Consider the following 16,896-nt stretch of genomic DNA (forward strand, 5'->3'; position numbering starts at 1 on the left):
TTCGTTGTGAGCTTCTGATCAAGTTACCAGTATATTATCCTCTCAAGAATACGAGTGGTTAGTTTTTTCAAATTTTTGTTTCTTCTAATCTCTAAGTGTTCGTTTGGATTGGTGTTAATTTTGCTTTGCATGTTCTACTGGGGTTGTATTTTGAAATTAACTTCAATTAATTCATTATTTTTGCATTGCCATGTAATGAAGCAATCTAGGGATTGGAAATTGGGGTTTGTGAGCTGGTAGCGTTAATTGATAATACTTTGATAATGGAAGTTATAGAGCACAGGACTTATGAGATGCTATCACAAGGGAGACAAAAATGAAGCAAGGTATGTTCTGTAATCTGGCATGGATAGGATATTTCTTTTAACATTTACCTGTCTCTTTTAGAAAATACTATCACAAGGCTATTTTGTCTGCTGTTGTTAAGTTTCATAGAAGAATTTACATATTCTATCTCCAGACTTTTCCTGTTTATCATTATGATCTTATCATGCATTTCTGTTATATGAAATATTTTGCTCTCTGCAGTTGAATTTAGAGATATACTAGACTACTATATTTTCATTACATTTCATGAATGCAAACATTAAGTGAATTTCTATAGCTTTATTATCTAGATAATTTCATTGATAGTTGTGAGTTGAATTCACAGATAGCTCTACTACTGGAAAGATTAACATCCACTATGAAGTTTGAAGAATTAAATGATGCAACAGACGGATTTTCTATAAACAATGCAATTGGGTTTGGAAAGATGGGAATAATGTACAAGGGAACATTGGCTAACGGTTGGCACCTAGCCATTAAGAAACTAACTGATTCTCAACAATTTGGGAGACAAGTTCTTATAGAAGTAAGGATTCTAGGTAAGCTCCAACACAGAAACATAGTTCCCCTGCTTGGGTTCTGCATCGAAAACGATGAAAGAATTCTGGTGTACCCGTATTTCTCAAATGGAAGACTCTAGAAATGGTTGCACCCTTTGGAAACTGAGGCTATGATATTGACATGGCCACAGAGGATTAACATTGCACTAGGTGTGGCTAGAGCCTTATCTTGGCTCCATCATTTATGCAATCTGCATGTGGTGCACTTGAATATTTGTTCACGGAGTATCTTGCTAGATAAGAATTTCGAACCCAAGTTATCCAATTTTGGAGATGCCAAGTTTTTGAACCCCAACAACCATGAGAGTCTAGGCATGTCGTTTTATATCAAGGATGGGAAGAAGGATGTTTATGATTTTGGTAATGTAATTTTTGAGTTGGTCACGGGAAAATTATATGAGGAATTGGTGGAGAATTCATGTAACAATGCTAATCTATCTCCTAATCCTTCAAGTTTTTATAGTGCAATTGATAAGTTTATTATTGGTGAAGGGTTTGAAAGTGAAGCGTTTATGCTCATCAAGATTGCTTGCGAGTGTGTTCAGCCTCCTATTGGGAGGTACCTTTCCTCCATTCCCTTCTATGATATCTCAGCTAAATTCAATTCCTTTATGCTTTTTTATTACTGGGTTTATCATGGGAAGGTTATGAATGAACTATTATTGGATAGTGTTTAGTGCTTGTAGTGATTTTTTGTTTTTATTTTTATGCTTTGTCTGGATTGTGTGAGCAGGGTGTTGAGGCATCCATGGATGGGGTATTGGGAGGGTTTGCAAATGTGAACAAACCTGATATCAAATGCAGTGAGGAGTTTTTGAAGATTATTTTGTCTGAACGTTTTCCAGCTGATGCTAGACACCAACCACTTGTTGCTCTTGGTACTCACTCCTCCTTTTTAGTGTGTTAGGGAAAGAGACCTGCTTTCATGGAATGTATAACTGCTTTAAATGTTGAATTTTTTATTCATGGGAGATCTAATAAGCAATATATTGAATTCCAGATTGCGGTTCTGGCATTGGCAGAATTACAAAAAATCTGTTAATAAGACACTTCAATGAGGTCTATCAGACTTTTTCATCCTTGCATTGCATTTATATACTGTGTCTGATTCTAACTGTAGCAACTTGTGTTCTTTTATAATCCATCAACTGATGCATATTTAAACTAATTGTTGTTGGTGCTACAATTAGTTGGAGCATATTTAAACTAACAAATAAATGTTGGAGCATATGTCCTTTTTAGTTTGATGTTACTGATATCCATGACCTAAAATTGCCAATGTCTGTGGCTATTTTCCCCCTTCTTCCTCTTTTGTGCTTTTGGCACATGAGTAATGCAGTTTAGGTTTTACTTATTTTGTTTTAATCTATATGCCTAGCATATCTGCTTGACTACGCCTCTCTTACAGATGTCATGTGTCTATAACTTTTTTACTGATAAAATATAGATTTTTTACTGATAAAGTGAATCGTTTATGCACATTTTTGTGAACTTTGCAAGCAGCAAGAAAAGATCCTAATACGGCCAAGTTTGGCCTCATAGGCATGTCCTTAATTAGTTCTTGAGCTTCTTCGAGTGATCCTGCTCGACCGAGAAGGTCTACCATACAGCCATATGCTTATGTTCTTAATTATTAGTCTATTAATTCATTTGTATATAGGGCAGAATAATGTGCAGTTTATACCTATAACATAATAATCTGTGTAATTTTGCATATACCTATAATTGGACATATTTAAATTTGGTGCAGTTTTGCAGTGAAAATATATGGGAAATGTTGTGATTTGGTTTCAGATACATGAAGAGGCTAGGAAGTTTGCATATCAAATAGGGGTTAAGGTGGTTGTTGCTTATGGCGGAGCTCCAATAAACCATCAGGTTTCTTTTCAATTGTTTATCTTTTTTTGGTTCTCTGTTCTCTTTTACCTAGGATTAGTTATGCTACTATTGATGCTATTTTTGATAGATGCTTCAATTTTTGTCGTAGTTGCTCCATTGAATGATCTATGTTCTCCACCTAATGAGATAGGGTATGAGTGTTTATGAACTACAGTTTCTTTGAAAATGTGAAGATGTGCTAATTAGCCATAAATTACCAATCATAGTTTGAGAGTATCTGGAAATTTTATAAACATGTCACTATAGCTGGTGTGCTTTTGTTCTTGCTGCAAATTTGGCTGAATTGATCCAATTTATAGGCTAGAGTCTAGATGCTGTATAGCCCATAATGTAATATCTTACTTATCAATGGCAGTATGAACATTTAGTATCTGATATATATATCTCACTAATAAGTTATGAATTTTCCAGCTACGAGATCTTGAGAAGGGGGTGGACATTCTCGTCGCAACTCCTAGAAGACTGGTAGATTTGCTGGAGAGAGCTAGAGTTTCACTTCAGATGATCAGATATCTTGCACTAGATGAGGCAGATAGGATGCTGGATATGGGTTTTGAGCCACAAATAAGGAAGATTGTTGAACAAATGGATATGCCCCCTCCAGGTGTAAGACAAATTACGCTATTCAGTGCCACATTTCCTAAAGAGATACAGGTTTAGTTCATTCTTTAAATTTCTGGAAGACCTTTTATCTATGTTAGCAAGATATGCTTTAATGTGGTGAAGTAGAGAGAGAGAGAGAGAAATAGAGAGAGAGAGAGAGAGAGAGAGAGAGAGAGAGAGATCAGTTGTGAACATATCTAAATTATTGTTGTAATTTATGGTTGACATGCAGAGACTAGCCTCTGATTTCCTGTCAAGATACATTTTTCTCGCTGTTATGAGCAAATACATTTGTTTTTATATTTAAAAATTTATTTGTCTTGTTATTTAATATTCTATATAAATTTTATTTCTATATTTAAAAGTTTATTTGCATTAATTATTTACTATTTTTCAAATAAAAAAATAATTAAAAAAATATAGCTAATAAAATCGACGGTAACGTTGTCGCTTTTTAAATTTAAAATAGACATATAGACAAAGAATTTGTCGGTATCTAAATAATTAAATTGACGGCAGTTGTGTCGATTTTATTGAATCAAATATCGACAAAAATGGCGTCGATTTTACATAATAATATCGACGGCAATGTTGTCGATTTTATTGAATCAAATATCGACAAAAAAGGCGTCGATTTTATATAATAATATCGACGGCAACGTTGTCGATTTTAGTAAGAAGGTAAAATTATCAAACTCATATTATAGACGAAAATGGTATCGATTTTATTAAATTATTATCGACGGCTAGGCAAGCCGTCGATTTTATTCGAATTTTGAAAAATCGACAAGCTTAATAGCGACCACCTCCACTGTCCATTTTGCCGTCGATTTTTCCGTCGATTTTAACGATGTTTCTTGTAATGCGCAAAGTAAACTTGTTCCACCGCACTTGTTTGCAAACTTGTTCCATAATCTACACTTTTATAACTATTCAGCTATTTTATTTACTTATACACAAAATTCATAAGTAATTCTCACATGGATAGGTGTTGAAGTTGATTAAAATAATTTTTTTTATATAGAAAGGACAACTAAAAAAACATTAAGCAATCTTAAATATTTGATTAAATTAATTTATTATGATATAACATATAACAAATTAATTACTATCTTCATGTAAATAGTCTTGATATATAAAAAAAATTATCTTTCTTCGGCATGACTATCAAAGAGTCCATTACTTTATCTGTTTCAAGTTCAACAAATAACTCTGGAAAGTTGCAAGGCACTTTGCATATGCTGCCTCTGACCAAATTCAAGTTTAGCTTAGATTTTTCTGCTTATTTTCTACTAAGATAAGATCTTTAATATGGTCTCTTGTTTAATACTTTTCTTCTAAAATACTGTTTTCTATATATCTATAATTTTTTTATTTTTATGTAAATTTATACCCAAAACCACATTAACACCTATTACTTGCTTTCGTATTCTGTGTTTTTTATTTTTTTATTTTTTCTTTCATACGTAGTTTATGGCTAAATTTTTTCGAAAGGTATAAAAAATTGTTATCTTTTAATTGGTTGAGATTCTTTTACAATTAATTATATTCTTCGATTAGGAGGTCATATATATAAATACTAGTTATTTAACTGCATTGCTTATGCTTACTATATGATGCTATCTTTTTTTGTTTTTGTTGGTGCTATAAATCTATGATATGTACATTTGAAACTACAAAGTGCTTGTTAAATGGATAAGGCTGATCATGAAGAAAATTTTTTGGTCCCCAATATGAAAGACATCTTTAATTGTGATTTCCCACTAAACCTTTCCTTTAAGTTTGGGGTCGATAATCAAGAAAATATGTTAACCCTTGAAAACCAAGAACATATATTAACAGTTTTGAGGGAGGATTAGAAAAGACGATAGAAATTATGCACAATAACACTGATATGTTACATCGTGCACATGTTATATTTATTGAGATTTATGTCTACGCGGGTTGACAAATCTATCTCCCATAAATTGTTGGGCGAGAACAAATTCGAGCTACTTTAATGCAACAGTTAAGAGAAACTCATAGGTGTCGTGACATCCTACGCATGGGCCCTGATGCGTTTCTTCAATTGTGTGAGAAATTAAGAGCAACACGTCAAGTGAGGGATACAAAACATGTTACAGTAGAGGAGCAAGTTGCTAGGTTCTTGTATATAATAGTTCATAATGTGAAAACTAGAACTGTTTCTTTTTTCTACCACCGGTCTGAAGAAACTGTTAGCCGCCACTTCCATGTTGTGTTACGGGCAATCATTTTATTAGAAGATGAATTCCTTCGACAACCATCTGCATCCATTATTTCTCCGGCGATCCTTCACAATCATAGATTTTATCCTTATTTTAAGGTATGGACATGTACAGTTACATGAATAAATAATTTTGATTGATATATACAATTTCATGTTACTTTATTAAATAATAGACTATTATTTAGAACTATATTGGAGCTATAGATGGAACATATTTTCGTGTCAAAGTATCCTAAGCGGATCAACCCAAATTTCGAGGGAGAAAAGACTGGCCGACACAGAATGTATTAGCTGCATGTGATTTTGATATGAAGTTCACTTATGTATTAACAGGTGGGGAAAGAACAGCAAAAGTTCTTAAGAATGCATTATCGAGGGATGATAATCTTAAACTTCCACGAGGTTAGCATGTACATAAAACTATATTGTCTCATTAGTAGTAAAGATTAGTAGTTTGTCTGATTATACTAAATTAATCATTTTTAATGATGGATTCTGTAGAAAAATTTTACCTTGGGGATGCTGGATTTATGCCGAAGCATAGATTAATTACCCCATATCGAGGTGTAAGGTATCACTTAAAAGAGTATGCAAGACGTGGCCCAGAAAATGAAAGGGAATTATTTAATCTTCGTCATGCTTCATTGAGAAATGTTATCGAAAGGTCATTTGGAGTTTTAAAGAAAAGATTTGCAATAATCACAAGTGGCACTGAACCACATTATGACTTTAAAACTATGATTGAAATTGTGGTAGCTTGTTGCATATTACATAACTTTTTAATGGGTGTAGATCCTGATCCACATCTCATAGCTCAAGTTGACCGAGAACTACAAGAAAATAATCCAGAAGAGGATGAAGTAGTTCGATATGAACAAGATGAAGACTATAGGCGGGGGGCCATATTAAGGGATGAAATAGCTACTCAAATGTGGGCTAACTATCAATTAGGGCTCTGATCACTCATTTAAAAAATTTTGCAAATAAAGTTATTAGTTGTATTATGTGTGCGCTGAGTTGATATTATAACTATGATTTATTATTATTGAATTCATGTTACCTCTTGAAGTGTTATCATATTCTGTTTTATGATTTTGTGACTTTCATAACTATAACTATTGTTAACTATGCTATTAGTAATGAGTTAGTCAAAGAAGTCTATGCTGTTAGTAATGACTTGATCAAAGAGGTCCTTGTATTAAGTTTGTTGGTTTCATATGTATATTTTGTTTTAGCTGACCTTAGCGTGTTATCATGTAAGACTTCTTTGATGTGTATTTGTAAGTGTAATATAAGGCATAATATATTAATCAAATGATATTATGTGATGATTGGTTAGCCTCTTTAAAATCATGTACATGTAATTATTGATTTAGATATTTCTTCTTGTTGAAATTATTTTCAATTTATGTATTGGGATGAGTAGTAAACAAAAATAAAATTTATATTTTATCTAATTAGATCACGCTAACTTCTTTTTATTATTATTATTATTATTATTATTATTATTATTATTATTATTATTATTATTATTATTATTATTATTATTATTATATTCCTAACTTGTTATATTATCTATAACAATATATAATGGAAAAACTTATTTTTGGTGTCCAATTTATTTTTCCATTTTTATCCTTTTGAATAACTTACTTTTAGTTACAGCATTCTACTACTTCATTTCTATTCACGTTCACGTCAATATAACTTCTCCCGATAATTTCTCTCACATCACGTTACTGCATCAGTTACAGAATTCTACTACTTAATTTCCACTACTGCATCAGTTAATTTCTCTGACATCAGTTACTGCATCAATTATATTATTCCCAATTTTTTCTCTTAATCTCTCTTACTTCACTGGTTACTCCATATCTTCTCTCCATAATAGAAAAAATTTCCTTCATTTCTCCTCCATCTTCTCCTGCATTCTTCTTACTTCGCCTAAATATAATGTAAAATCTACTGTAATTTATTTTTCGTCATTAAATAAAAGTGTAGAACTGTTTTTATATATTTCTTTGGTTAATTATAGTTGACAACATACCAATGGAAGACAAAATATGAGTGAAGAACAGAGGCAGCAACACCTTGCCAGAAGGTGTGTGCCAGTTACCGAGAGAGTATTAGACGAGGAAAACAAATCAATACATCAAGTGGACCATTACAAGATATCACAAATATACCTCCTCAACAATACTCTATATCAGGTACTCTAAGTTATACTTCTCATTAATACATTTAATATGAATTATTTTTTACGATATATCTATGTTGCTGGACTCTTAGTACGTACTAATTATGTATAATTTATTTCTTGAGTGTACCCTTAAATTATCAAATTACATTATTTTCATCTTAATAATAAATTTTTTACATATACCAGATACTCACAATAACACCGAAGCTGGTTCAAGCAATATAGCATACGGTCCAAATATGGGTAGGAATCATATATATTTATATTTATTTAATTAATAATAATTTATTTTTTCTTAAATTTTGATTCAATAAATCTTTTATTATTGGCCTAAATAATATTATCATAGATATTATTATATTATCTTAAATGTACTTTACATCATTATAATCTCAATTATTAAATAGTTTAATAATTTTTTAATATAATATCATACAAATATAAAATTTTTATGAGTGTATCTATAATCTATAACAATATATAATGCCAAAACATGGGGGTTTGGTGTCTAATTTTTTATTTCTTATTTTAACCCTACTAACATAATTCAAAAATATTTTACGGTTACTTATTTCATTAACAAATTTCACTAACAAGTTACAAAAACTCACGCATAACTTCTATTCAATTATGTATTCCCACAATTTCTCTTTTTTTTGCTTTTTTTTTTATTTTTTTCTGATTCTCCTTTATCTTATGAACTCTTCTCTGTACAGAATAATTATTTAAATAAGTTTTTGTGACATCTTAAACTAGGTAAAGATGATGTCAAAAAGTATATTTTCGTGATCATATATGAAATGAGAAAAAGAATAATTAGAAACCAACAAGTGTTTAACCAGTGGTGATAAATAGTTTTTTGTATAAATCTTATTATATTGAGGTATTCATTTAAATTATGTTTTGTTTAATTTTATGTTAGTCTTTGTTTGTATAGTGTTGTTTTGAGTATGTTTGTGAGTACTGTATTTTAATGGTCTAACCACCAGTTTAGCCTCATTCTAATTATTCTATTAGAATTTTTTTTGTAATCATAAAAAATATTTCTTTTTTATTTTTTTTATAATTTCATCCATTCTACTGCTTTTTTTTTTACTTCTCAATACACTTTGTTATATGTCTTTTGCTGCCATTATTTTTTTACCTTCAATACCATCGATTTTAATTTTCATCACATTCATCGTTACAAATTTCATTTAGTTTTATTGCAGTTACTATATTCACATATAACTTCCACTTATATTTTTTTTCTCTTTAATTTACTTACCCAATTAATATTTTCATCATTCTTTTACCTTTTTAATTTGTCCCCAATATTTTACGTACAAAGATAGTGTTCTATCTTTTTCTATTACTAAGGAAGAACTAATTTTTTTCATCTTATATGTATTCTTTATTTTTTTAAATATGTTTGTACTTATCAATGATGAATTGGAAAAGTCTAATATTTTGTTAAATTTATTTTTTTTTCTTTTTTAAATTACTTTATATGGGATAATATTATTTTTTAATTTTTAAATGATTAATTATACAGAGTATTATATTTAAAATTTGAGTACATGAATTTTTATTTTTAAATTAAACTAAAATAAATGAATTATATTATAAAAATATAATTTATTTTGACTTCTATAATATCATTTGTTTGGCATATGGCACTGGTTATTTGATTAACATATAAAAAATGTAACATCTAAATACTTAGTGATAATTAATTACGGTGGCGTGAAGAGAAGAAAAAAACGAGAAAGAACAAAATAATATAATAATGGCAATTAGACAATGACAGGTTTGTGTATAGAGAATAATAATAAGAGAAAGAATAGTGTTTGATATAGTAAGGGGATATAATAAAAATTATAAATTAATAATTTTGAAAAATAATGAAATTAAAAAAATTTTAAAAATTAAATAAAAAATTAAAAAAAGAAAAATAAAATATTTTTTATCAATTAGAATTATGCATGAAGATAAAGAGTCCTTTGAATATAAATTTTTATATCGACTTCAAATTAAATACTATTAAAAATAAATAATTAAACTTAATAACATTTATAAATAGTTAATTTGTAAATAATGTTTCTAAATTTTTATTTTGATTTTGTTATCCATAATAACAGCATAATAAATTTGTTTAATATCTTATTTAATTTAAATTTATAAATTTTATACATTCTAAAAGTTAATTTGATAATTTGGGTAAAAATTTTAAATGCTTTGTGTCTTACTTTTTTTAGCGAAACTTCAACAACTCATAAAAGTTAACCGAATAATCTTGAAGGGTTTATATATTTATTTTTTATGGTCAATAATTCTGACAGTTTTTCAAGCCTAAAAAAGTTATTGATAAAAAGATGTATGATGAATTTTAAGAATTTTTTTCAGATACACAATTTTTATACTCTCCTATTTTGTTTATTAATTATTCTTATATTTTGATATTTAAAAACAAAAAAAATAAGCATTCTCATTTATCCTATTTTTCACTATTTATAAAAAAATGAAGACCTCTTCGTATTTAGATTCATATTTTGGCCTACCACTTAAAAAAGATGAAGACAAATATGAATATCCATGATATTTAAGTAAAAATTATCTTTTGTAAATAACTAACATGTATTTTGGTTTTTTTTTTTGTGACTAACATGTATTTTGGTTTATATATACTCTTTTTGAATCAGAATAATGTTATTATCATTATTTTTTTAATTATATTTTGGTTTGTAGTAATTTTAATTTTAATAAAATATGATATAAATAAAGTCACATCACCATTAAAATAAAAAATATTTATCTAATAAATTTAAAGAGTGAATGATATATTAACAAAAAAATAAAATTAATTTCTTAAAAATAATAGAAAAACGGCTGAACAGGCACGTTAGTACCTGTTGAGCCGCTAGTGAATATAATTAAATTTTGTTGTTATTATTTAATCACATTTATAAATATTTACATAATTATATACATAATAACATTACTATATAATATGGAGGGTAATATTGTCATTATATAACTTAATTCATTATCAAACAACATAAATTATTTATCTTTTAATATCTTTCCATTTTATTTTTCTTCCATCCAAACACACCCATAGAAATTAAATTTCACTTCAATTTCTTTCCTTTCTATTTCTTTTCACTCAATTTTTCTCCTTCCTATTTCTTTCCACCCCAAACAAAGTGTTAGCAAAAAAAAGATTAATTGCTTCTATACTTTATCAAAATCCTCTGAAAAGGTTTTTCATTACTTTATTTTTTTTCCAACGGATAAATTACTCTTTCCCTTGACACTATAGTAAATAGGACCTCAAAATTCAAGTTGTTGGAGATGCTTTTAATACATACATAAAACTACATTAAAATTATAAAAACTATTTCATATTACTCGATATTTAAGTGAATTCAACCTATATAATTGATTTGTTCGTATCATGTTTTTTTTTTCTCAATTTTGTTGATAATGCTAAATAATTATCATACAACTTTTTTTCTTTAATTTTTACTCATTGTAGTTGTTAAAATAAAGTAAAAAATATATATTTCTAATTTTGCTCACACTTCCTACGAAATTGAGATACAATGGCAATATACAGAACATAATTATGTTTACTATAATTTAAATTGAGAAATATATAATCTTTTATTTAAATAAAAAACAAAAAACAAAAGAGACTTTAAAAATGAAAAGAAATGCTAATATATGACAAGGACAATAACCCAAAATTCTTGCCATTGGCCCATTTCTCATCCAAACAGAGTTAAAGTTTTGAGAAATCATCTTTGTCTCAGCTCTAAACCCAAAACCAAAATCATGGTTTTTCGATCACTATTTGTTTTCTAGAGTTTTTTTCTATGGAAAAAGTATATTCTGAACCTTGAAGAACTAAATAATAAATTTAAATAATAAAAAACACATGAGTTGGTTCACAAATAAAGCATAGTAACAAACAACAACCACAACAACAAAGTCTTGTTCCACTAAGTGGAGTCGGCTACATGAATCAAACGATGTCATTGTACTCTGTCATGTATCATGTCTATAGAGAGACTATTTACATGTAGATCTCATTTGACCACCTCATGGGTGGTCTTCTTAGGTCTTCCTATGCCTTTTACCCCTTGTCCATCTTCTATCTTATCCACCCTCTTGACTGGATGTTCTATCGGTCTTCTTCTCACATGTCCAAACCACCTGAGACGCGATTCAACCATCTTTTTCACAATGGGTGCTACTCCAACTCTCTCCCTTATATCTTCGTTTCTTATTTTATCCAATCACGTATGACCACTCATTCATCTCAACATCTTCATCTCTGCCACACTCAACTTATGTTCGTGCTCCCTTTTAGCCGCCCAACACTCCGTACCATAAAGCATAACCGGTCTTATAGCGGTGCGATAGAATTTACCTTTAAGTTTTAAAGGCACTTTTTTGTCACATATAAAACCAGATGCACTCCGCCATTTTGACCAACCTGCTTGGATCCTATGATTTACATCATGTTCAATCTCTCCATTATCCTGTATGATGCACCCAAGATACTTAAAACTTTTAATTTTCCGTAGGCTGTTTTCTCCAATCTTCACCTCTATATTAGGATTTTCCCTTCTCAGATTGAACTTACATTCCATATATTCTGTCTTGCTACGGCTTATGCGCAGACCATACACTTCTAGAGCTTCTCTCCATAACTCCAACTTCTTATTTATGTCTTCCCTTGACTCTCCCATAAGGGCGATATCATCGGCAAAAAGCATGCACCATGGCACAGGCTCTTATATGTGCTCTGTGAGTACTTCCAAGACTAATGTGAAAAGTTATGGACTTAAGGATGATCCCTGGTGTAATTCTATACCAATAGGAAATTCCTCTGTCACACCACCTTGAGTCTTCACATTAGTTGTGGCCCATCATACATGTCTTTAATTGCACGAATATATGCGATCATTACTCCCCTCTTTTCTAAAACCTTCCATAAGACCTCTCTTGGTACTCTATCATACGCTTTTTCCAAATCAATAAACACCATATGTAGATCCCTTTTATTACTACCCTCTCCATCATCCTTCTTAAAAGGTATATCACTTCAGTGGTAGATCTGCCTGGCATAAATCCAAATTGGTTCTCTGTTACTTGTGTCTCTTTTCTCAACCTCCGTTCTATCACCATTTCCCATAACTTCATGGTATGACTCATAAGTTTGATCCCTCTATAGTTTCCGCAACTTTGTATATCCCCCTTATTCTTGTAGATAGGTATCAAGGTGCTCTTTCTCCACTCATCAGGCATCTTCTTTGACCTTAAAATCTCATTAAAAAGCTTGGTTAACCAGTTGATGCCTTTTTCTCCAAGACCCTTCCAAACCTCAATCGGGATATTATCAGGTCCTACTGCCCTGCCATTTTTCATCTGCTTTAGAGCCTCTTTTACCTCGAAGTCTCGGATCCTCCGATAGTAGTCAAAGTTTCGATCTTCTTCCCTTGTGCATAACTGACCAAGGCTCGGAAGAGTCTTCTGTCCCTCATTAAATAACTCGTAGAAGTAGCTCTTTCACCTTTCATTAATCTTCTCCTCTTGAGCCAACACCTCTCCATCCTTATCCTTTATGCACTTAACCTGATCCAAATCTCTCGTTCTTCTTTCACGGCTCTTTGCGATTCTATATATACCTTTTTCTCCTTCTTTCGTACCCAAAGACTGGTAGAGACCCTCATATGCTCTTGAAATAAAGCATAGTAACAATTAGGGAAATTAAAAAAAAGTATAGAATTTGAAAAGAACTTTCGATTCTAGAAAGTGCGTTGAGAAAAGCACTTAACCATAGTAGTAACAATAATAATGATGATGTTGAACCTTGTTTAGTTAATAATAAGGATCATAAAAAATTATGTGATCTTCAATGAAAGACTTTCTGACAGAAGCAAGAGATTAAGGAGTTAAAGGAGAAATCTTTGTGGATGCGATGGTGTTGTTTTGTTGCTTGTTAGGTTTGTTTTCACTGTGTTAATAATAGGGATGGCAACACCACTTAAATTCGCGGATACCCACTCTGCCCCTACCCAATCGGGACGGGTAATTATCTGTCTTGCACAGGGACGGGTTCTTGGGCAGGGTGGGGCGGATTTAGGTAATATTCGTCCCGGTATATATATAACACATATAATTTTAATATATAATATATATAAAATAATTAGTAAAATAATTAATAATATTGTATAATATTTAAATTTTTATTTTAATTTATGTTATGTATGTGACGATGGTTATATAAATTTTGAAATTTAATTTTATTTATTGAATTTTAATAATTATAGGGGCGAATAGGGGCGAAGTGGATTAGGATTCAACTTTTTATTATCCGCGGGTAGGAGTGGGGTGGGTTTTATGCGAGTTATTATAAGACAGAACAAGATCGAGTAGAGTAAAAACCCGTCTCTACCTACCCCGTTGTCACCGCTAGTTAGCAAGGATAATTAAGGTTATGTTTGGAATTAGGTATTGTGTTCCTTATTTGTCTCGTAGTTTATCAGCTTCAGCCACTGTTTTTTCCTCGAATCAAAATTCTAATAGTAAAATTATGCTATTCAAGTTACCTAAATAAATAGATTAGAGAAAATGTTTACCTGAATGTGCAAAACTGGTTCTTGTTACCTGCATGTGCAAAAAGCCATTTCTATGTAAACCATGGCAACCCACCACGGTTTCAAAACGTACGTAAACCGTGGAGACCCACAGCGGATTATGGTTGAAAAAAATAGAGTGTAAACCGTGGAGAGTCACCACGGTTTACTAAGGAGAAATTGCGTGCATAAACCGTGGAGAGTCACCACGGTTTATGAAGAAATTTGTTTGCACATAAAACCCTGTGGGTCACCACGGTTTATGATGACAGGAAGTCTATATATATGTTGGTGATTCAAGCTCCATAAGAGATCATTCTCACAATGGCTAGTAAGGAAGAGAGTTTTCTTGCCCTAGTGCATTGCTCTGGGAAAATAAAAAAAAGCAAAAGAAAAGGTGTGAAGTTTACCGACAGAGAACCACTAAGTATTTTTATCAGGTCATCGATGACTTTGTCAGATCTGAAGAACAGCATCTTGGAGAAGCTTGGCGTGTTGGGTAGCAAGTGGGTGAAGAAACTATTCTACAAGATTCCCATGGCGGTTGTATCGACCGGTGTTCAGTATGAAACCTTTGCAGTTAAGGCTGATGAAGATATTAGGGTTCTGTTCTACTGTGTACGGAGTTTTTCGGAGATCAGAATCCATGAGTTGTTCGCGAAGTTGGAGGTTGGTGTCGATAGTTCTGGGGCATCCGCGCCAGTTCCCTGCCCAGCTGCCGCGGGTGGAGCATCTAATTCGATGCCTGCGGTCAGACCGTATCTTCCGCCGGTTCAATCACCTTCGTTTGCGGCTGATTTAGACCGAACGGAAGTTGTTGGTTCTATACCTTTGGAGAATGCAGCAGTCATTGAGCCTCCGCACGTTGTGGGCACCGGTGGTGGCCTCGTACCTTATATCGAAGACTTTGGTGGACCTGATCAAGTAGAGAATGTAATGCGTGACGATGAGTCTGACCAGGAGCCTGTTGATATCGATGGTGACAGCGACGATGACAGATGTGGCGATCCACATGCGCAGCATAGACCAGCAAGTTCTGGTTCTCATCACTACCCTCCACACTTCTCGACACTAAACTTGGAAGCTCTTGGTCAACAGGAAGACAGTGGTAACATAGTGGGGGGATCTTCTGCAGAATTTCAGATTGGGCAATCATTCCAAAGTAAAGATGAAGCTGTGCTGAGTGTAAAGGACTATAGCATCCGGCGAGGTGTTGAGTACAGAGTCATCAAATCGGATCATTTGAAGTATCATGGAAAATGCAAGGAATTCGGCAAGGGTTGTAGTTGGTTGATTCGTGTAGCGCTTCGTGCACGAAAGGGGACTTGGGAGGTTAGGAGGTACAACGGGCCACACACATGCCTCGCAACTTCTATTTCAAGTGATCACCGTCAGCTGGATTACCACGTTATCTGTGCGAGGATTCTTCCTATGGTTAGGCAGATGCTGCGGTTACGGTAAAGGTACTTCAACAAGCGACAGAAGCTGATTACAGTTTCAGGCCTAGTTACAGGAAGGTTTGGATGGCTAAGCAGAAGGCAGTGACAGAAATATATGGAGATTGGGAAGAGTCTTACGCGGAGTTGCCACGTTGGATGCTAGGGATCCAGGCAACAATGCCGGGAACAATCACGGTGCTGAAGACGTCTCCTGTTCGGATTGGTGGTGGGGTTGATGAGTCCACCGAGTACTTTCACCGGCTATTCTGGACATTTCCACCCTGTATCGAGGCATTCCGGCATTGCAAGCCCCTCGTCAGTATTGATGGTACCCACTTGTATGGGAAGTATGGAGGGACGCTGCTGTTGGTGATAGCTCAGGACGGGAACTCGAACATCCTCCCGATAGCATTTGCCCTTGTGGAGGGCGAAAATGCAGAGTCGTGGTCATTCTTCTTGTCCAATCTCTGAGAGCATGTGACTCCTCAGGAGGGTATCCTTGTTATCTCTGACAGGCATAGTGGGATCAAGGCAGCGCTTGAGGCACCTGAGACTGGGTGGCTGCCTCCTCGGGCGTTCCAGGCCTACTGTATTAGGCATGTGGTTGCGAATTTCGCCCTAACGTTCAAAGGTAAGGACTCCAGGAGGCTGTTGGTGAATGCTGCCTACGCAAAGACTGAGGCTGAGTTTTACTACTGGTTTGACATCATGCGGACTGAGAATCCAGCAATGTTTGACTGGGCCAACCGGATGGAGTATGACAAATGGACCCAACATGAGGATGCTGGTCGACGGTTCGGGCACAAGACCACAAACATCAGTGAATGTGTGAACTCCGTGCTAAAGGGAACTCGCAACCTGCCGGTCACATCTTTGGTTAAGTCAACCTACGGGAGGCTTGCTCAGCTATTTGTGGTACGGGGACAGACAGCAGAGGCACAACTCGGATCTGGGCATGAATTCTGTCAGGCCTTGGTAAAGTCTATTGATCGGA

At 32.9% G+C, this 16,896-nt stretch overlaps 1 pseudogene; it reads left to right on the forward strand.

The window, feature by feature from the left end:
• Nucleotides 1–316: 316 nt before the first annotated feature.
• Nucleotides 317–1,669, forward strand: LOC110267264 (probably inactive leucine-rich repeat receptor-like protein kinase At5g48380 pseudogene; annotated as a pseudogene).
• The last annotated feature ends 15,227 nt before the right edge of the window (nucleotides 1,670–16,896 follow it).

Source organism: Arachis ipaensis, chromosome B9 (genome assembly GCF_059453495.1).
Source record: "Arachis ipaensis isolate K30076 ecotype BB chromosome B9, ASM5945349v1, whole genome shotgun sequence".
Lineage (NCBI taxonomy): Eukaryota > Viridiplantae > Streptophyta > Magnoliopsida > Fabales > Fabaceae > Arachis > Arachis ipaensis.